Genomic DNA, 7,263 nt, shown 5'->3' on the forward strand with positions numbered 1-7,263 from the left:
AAAGTAACAGTAAATATCGATTGTGTTGAGCTTTACTTTGTGGAATTGCATTTTAATAATTAAAATATACACGTAATATATTTTTAACAAAATTTGTATTATACTTTGCAGTAATCCACTATAAAATTTTAAGATTTTTTTTAATGAAAATTTATTGTGACAATTGTTTCGTCTTGATTTAAGACATTTTCAAACAATAAAATTTATATTCGAGTATTGCTTCTATTTATACTAAATATTTGTCATAAATATTTGTTATGACAAATTCTTTGTTTTTACCGAAAAACTTTAATCTAATAAATTTAGATATGTATACCCCTTTACTATTCGTATAGTTTATAACCTTAAAAAACATAAAATTAGGAACTAAAAGTGTGTTCTAGGAAGAAAAATTTCAGACAAATTTGCTTTCTGCGGCAAAAAATTAGATTCCGCTTACAACAAATAATTTCATTTAAAATAAACAAAGTTGACCATCATTTGACCTGGAAGGCATTCTGGATAATATTCTGGACACATTTTTTTTTCAATCCCCCTCAAAATAAGAAGACGCAGATTTTACTCTCTTATGATATTCTAAACCGTTTTTGAAAAAATTAGCTGAAAACTTGTTTAAAAAAATCACACTGTATCCTACTCATACAATACAGTACAATACAGTACACAGCGATGAGTATAATACTTGTATAGTCTAAGTACATATTGGATAGATAAACCATTTATTAGTAAATATTAGGTATTTTCTTTTAAGTCATATTAACCCCTTTTTATATACAGCCTTTATGAAATAAATCAGAGTATATTAAGTATAATCCCAAGTTTGTAACGACGATCTATTGTCAGTTCCCTTCTTTCACTGCCTCAACAGTTTATGGTTGATCATTCTGATATAGTTTCTCTCTCCCCCGATATTCTTTTTATACCATGCATATATGTAATATGCAAGGTATACTAAGTTTAGTCCCAAGTTTGTAACGCTTAAAACTATTTATGCCACGCATAAAATTTTGCTATAGGTGTTCATAGAATCACCTAATTAGTCCATTTCCGGTTGTCCGTCCGTCCGTCCGTCCGTCTGTGGACACGATAACTCGAAAACGAAAAAAGATATCGACCTGAAATTTTTACAGCGTACTCAGCACGTAAAAAGTGAGGTCGAGTTCGTAAATGAGCATCATAGGTCAATTGGGTCTTGGGTCCGTAGAATCCATCTTGTAAACCATTAGAGATAGAACAAAAGTTTAAAAGTAAAAAATGTTTCTTATCTAAAAATAAACCACTTTTGTTTGAAACATTTTTTCGTAAACGTCACTGTTTACCCGTGAGGGCGCCAATTAGGCGGAAATTTTATAGTATGTACCATACTTGAATATCAGTTATGTATGTGTCACATGTATGTATGTGTTATGTGATAAAGAAATCAGCACTGACTATGCTTGGTATTTCAACAATTAATTCAGTCAATTGTTTTTTTTCACTTGTTTTCTTTTCAGATAACCTTAAACGAAAAAGTTTTTACACTTCCTAATTTATAACTTGTTTAATTAACTTTATTTAGTTTAAAATATAATTAACAATTTGCTTAAAAATTAAAATTGATGCAATTTTTATAAATGATATTTTAGGTATTTTAAGGCGTATCGATATCAAAACGAAAGTGCAACCAAAAAACTGAAATTTTTTGTGTCAATTAATCGATTCTCTGTAAGGTTTACCATAAATTAATTATTAAAAATAGCCTTTTTTACATGGTCGGATGGTATATGAAAAAGTCGTATAAACATTGGTTTTTTAGTCAATAAGTGCTTTTAAAAATGTTTTACCATTTACATAAAAAACTTTTATCAATATTCCTCAAGTTTTAAGCATTATAATCATACCAAAATTAAGAACTGTGCATAACAAGTAAATTTACAAAATTTAGAAATCCCCGGTCAAATTTTTCAGCTACGCACCCTAAATTCCAAGTTGAAACATAGCTAAGAACACTTTCCATTAAGTTTCTTTTCAAACAAAACCAAAAAAATCAAAATCGGTTCACCCGTTTAGGCGCTACGATGTCACAGACAGACAGACATAGAGATGCACAGACAGGCACACACACACAGCGGGCAAAATTATAACACCCTTTTTTTCGGGGGTTAAAAATCAAAATTGGTTCATTCGTTTAGGCGCAACGATCCTACAGACAGACAGACAGACAGACGCACAGACAGACACACGCACGTAGCGGTCAAACTTATAACACCCCCTTTTTTCTGGGATTAAAAATTGAAAAATTTATTTTGGTAAAAACACTGACTTTGACGGTTAATTTCTCTTAAATCGTACTGAGAATCGATATGGATTTTTCACAAAAGACGTGTAAAGGGATGATTAATTTATAAATAAGATTTCAAATTTTTGTAAAAACCTCCCTTGGTTAGATCTTTTGTAAAAAATTCATATCGATTTTCTGAGCAGTTTATAAGAAATGTTTGGTAAAAACACTGACTTTGATAGTTAATTTTTACTAAACCTTACAGAGAATCATATGCATTTTTTACAAAACGTATAAGGATGATTCATTGATAAATAAAATTTCAAATATTTGGTATCATTTTCATTTTTACGGTATCAAAATACCTTAAATAAAATGATAAAAAAATAATTTGGAAAAATTTTGTATTGTTTGTGTTTTAACACATTTTCTGTGGATGTAATTTAATTACTTATTATACTTATTTTTAAATATTATTTTAGTATACTTATATTTCAAGTTATATTTTTAATCAATATATATTTTAAATAAATGATATTAATTAAATAAAAATATGTAATCATATAAATAAAGTGTAACTAAACTATATGTTTTGTACTGTGTTGTATTTTGTAACTTAATACTTGTTATACATATATACTATCTACTTAAAAATAAGATTTTAAATGGTTGGTTAAACAATTATAATATAAATATGATATTTAATATTATAAGTTATAAACAATATTATTATTATTGTTGTTATTATCATATGCTAAACACGTAAAAAATACTCGTGAGCAGGAAAGTATTATCACTAGATATAGCCGCGTCATTTTAGCATTTCAAAAATAATTGTTTTGTACTTCGACCTATCGGGCCATTTTTTTTTGTAAATGCTCAAGAAGATGCATACCTACACTAAAATTTATATCTAACATGGTGCCGCTAGAAAGTTTTGCCATTACTATGGACCAACTGGGTCAATTTCTATATTATACATTTTTGTGAAATTTTTAAATTTTTAAAATATTCGTCAAAATGAGCCAGAAACGTATGCTCGGTGGTTTTTGGAGTCACTGATCACTATTCCGAAGTCAGAATTTCGATATTCCCCCCCTCCTGGGAGGGGATTATTTTTAGAATATTTAAAAACAATACAAAAAATTTAAATAAATATATTTTATATATATCGTTAATGATCATTCAAAATAGCAATATTCTGTAAATATTCTACAAAATGGACCAGAAAAGTATACTCGGGTGTTTAAGGGGTCGCTGATCACGATTTTGAAGTAAGAATGTGGAGTTACTCCCCCCCCCCCCTTCAAGGGATAGTTCGCCCTCCAATCCTAATCCAAATGCTAAATTTAGGATGTACGAGCGCCAGGGAAACTTTGGATAAAAGGCTTGATACTTTTTTTAAATATGAATTTGGACTAAGTCCAATTCAGTTCTGAAATATTTAGGGGGGGGGGTGGTTTTCCCGCTTATTTAAATAAATAAATGCTATCAAATGTAGGCATATTTAACATTGGTCTTATGGTAAAATGGTAGATAGATGATATGTTTTCATGGATTTCTTCACAACTAGTCGGTGGAAATTAAAAAAAAAAACTATTTGAGTTAAAGTTGAAACTTTAGTAAATTATTGAAATAAAAAAAAAAATAAAAAAAAATCATTGTGCCCGACTAATTAAGGATGTATAAGCACGGTAGTGGGGATACAAACTTTAAAAAATATATATATTCAATTTTGATGGTGAATTATGTTATAACTTGACAATATAAGGCGAAAAGTTACAATTTTTCGATATCTGGAGTAATTTTCAAAATATCGAAAATTGAAAATTTTGTTTAATTATTTAGCTTTCGATATTTCGAAAACCAAGACAAATATTGAACAATTTTATGCTTATTTTTCGTCTACATTCATGAAGTTATCACAAAAGTTATTATCAAAGTTGAAAATAAGGTAAAAATAATTTCAACCATAAGTCAAAAATTGCTTTGGCGTTCGTACTACCTTAAAAGATTATTTAAAATGAATTTTTAAAGATACTTAAATTTAACTTTAGACGTTTCGATATCATTTATCTATCCAAGGGATCAGCTATATACTAAATTGTTAAATTTTAAAAAATAAATTTAAATATTTAACAAATGACAATGCATTTACGAATTTTATTACATAATAATAAAATATTAACTTTGTTATATTTAACTATCTACTTATTCAAACTGTTATTTTTTATTTTATTATGGACATTTTAATTTAAATTAATAAATAATTAGACAGAGAAAGTTCTTAATTTCGGTACTATGACGAAATTCAAGGCTTTAAGAATATTAATTACAGTTTTCCTTATAAGTGGTAAAATACACTTACTGAACATAAAAGTAGTATTTATTACCAATTCAGCATATACTGAGCATGTAAAAAAGACGATGTTTTTAATAATTAATATCTCTTAAGCCGTGCAGAGAATCAACTTGAATAGAAAACGTATTATATACTCATTAATTGATACAAAAAATTTCAAACTTTTGGTAATCTTTTCAGTTTGGAAAACCTATATCTCGTATGCATACGTGTCATACCTTAATATATAAAAATTCCTTTAATAAAAATTCATTTTCTGTTAAAAAATATTCCTTTTTAATCTAATCTAATTTATAATTGTATGATTTTTGTAAATAAAAAAAATATTATTTTTTTGTAAACAATAATCATACAATTTGATATAAACTTTATAATTAAATACTGTGAAACATTTATTTATGAAAATAAACTGTGAACTGTTTAACTTGTATGTATGTGCATACAATTTTAATTTATTCTTTTTATACCTTGTATACTCCCAAGTTTGTGACGCCTAAAATTATTTATGCTACGAACAAAATTTTGGTGTAGGGGTTCATAAAATCACCTAATTAATCCATTCCCGGTTGTTCGTCTGTCTGTCTTGTCTGACAACATGAAAACTGAAAAGCGAAGAAAGATATCAAGTTGAAATTTTTACAGCGTGCTCAGGTCGGAAAAAGTGAGATCGAGTTCGTAAATGAGCAACATAGGTCAATTGGGTCTTGCGTCCGAAAGACCCAACTTGTAAACCGTTAGAGATAGAACAACTGTTTATATCCGTGAGGGGGCAAATTAATATTGATAAAACTGATAAAATTGACTGATAAAATTAGCTTATATATAAACATTAAAAAAGTGCTCATCGTAAAAAATGGCATATCTCAGCCAATATTAAAGCTAGGAAGTCGAATAAAAAACGTAAATGTACAGAATTACGCCAAATGCAATATTTGTATGAACTTTATTTTAGTTTAGACAAACTTTATTAAATTATTATTTTACATCCGATCAACTATCCTATATAAAAAAAAATTTCTTTACGTAATCTTTGAGTTCAAGGTTCTAAATTTGACTCTATTGTCTATCTGTACTACAATTATTATAATAAATCCTCATCCTGATATATAATATAAATGTGAAATTTTGTGAGGATGAATGAATGTATGAAACTTATTATAACTGCTAACCTGTAGGTATATATTTTATAACATACAGGACATGTCACATTTGAGAGTTTCAATAATTCGGCTTAAAATCTTTTTCTTTAAATTCTGAGCTATTTTCTTAAAATCCCGATTATATACGTTAGGTTATGCTTGCCTCTATAGATAATATACAGAATGTTCGATTTACATTTAGGCATATAAATATCACGAGTATGACAGAGTACAAGCGTTAAGCAATGCATATAAGTAAGAGGTATTTTATGTGTTATATGGAATTACAAAAGTGGCTTGTATCGTGGCTTATCTGTTGTAGTTCATCTATTCAACTCTCCAAGCGTCTTACAACTATCTAAACTCATATCGAAGCTTCAACACACGTATATAATATCTCTCACTTAGATGCATTACTTTATGCATGTATTCTGTCATACTCGTGATATTTATATGCCTAGATGTAAATCGAACATTCTGTATATAACGGGTTGCTTAAATCATTCTAACCAATCTGAACCAATTGTTATCCCTATATATTTTATATTTTTCCCTATAAATGTTTGTTCGTTTGTTTGTTTGTTATGCTTTCACGCAAACACTACCGAATGGATTTGAATGAAACTGTAGAACAATATAGCTCATACATGAGAATAACACATGAGCTATAATTTATAAAGATATATTCTTTTTTTAAATTTAATTAAATTTAATTTGACATTTTACTACTCCATCTATGATCATCATTTTGAACCATAAACTAAAGATTTCTATATAATTTTAAAATAATAAATGAATTTAAATGAATTCATGGCCATCTTATTTGATATACAATGAATTATGACTATTTTACACTTTACAAAAATGAAAACTGAGCATATATTTGAGCTGTGTAAAACAATCCCTTCGAGTGTTATAAAAGGGAGATAAGTGATATCAAGATAGCTGGAATTATAAAGCGGTGGTTGTTACTTTTAACCCAATGAAGCGGATGGGTATCAAGCTAGTATATTAGTTATTTTAAATTTTATAAATAAAGTGTATCACGTTCTTAATACACCATTAATTAATCACATACCTAATTATATAATTACGTATATTAAGTAATGTTACTATTTATGTTTATTACTTAAGTATACCAACTTGAAGTAACATTTAAAAATTTTATATTAATTAATTAATTAATTAAAATATCCACTTAATATTATTTGATGATGAAATGACTTCATTCAATAATTATTTATTTTAATTGAAATATGTTTTTAATTTATATTTTTAATATATATCACATATATATTCAATTCCTTAATAATATTTGCTCAAACTTTTTTTAAATAATCAAAAACCAACTTTATTACTAATAATCAATTTTTATTTTCTTATATATTATAAATATGAAAGTAAAGATGTTTGTTTGTTTGTCACGATTTCACGCAAATGGATTTGAATGAAATTGAACAACAATGTAGCACACATCAGAATAACACATGAGCTATATTTTA

Source organism: Chrysoperla carnea, chromosome 1 (assembly GCF_905475395.1).
Source record: "Chrysoperla carnea chromosome 1, inChrCarn1.1, whole genome shotgun sequence".
NCBI classification, from domain to species: Eukaryota; Metazoa; Arthropoda; class Insecta; order Neuroptera; family Chrysopidae; genus Chrysoperla; species Chrysoperla carnea.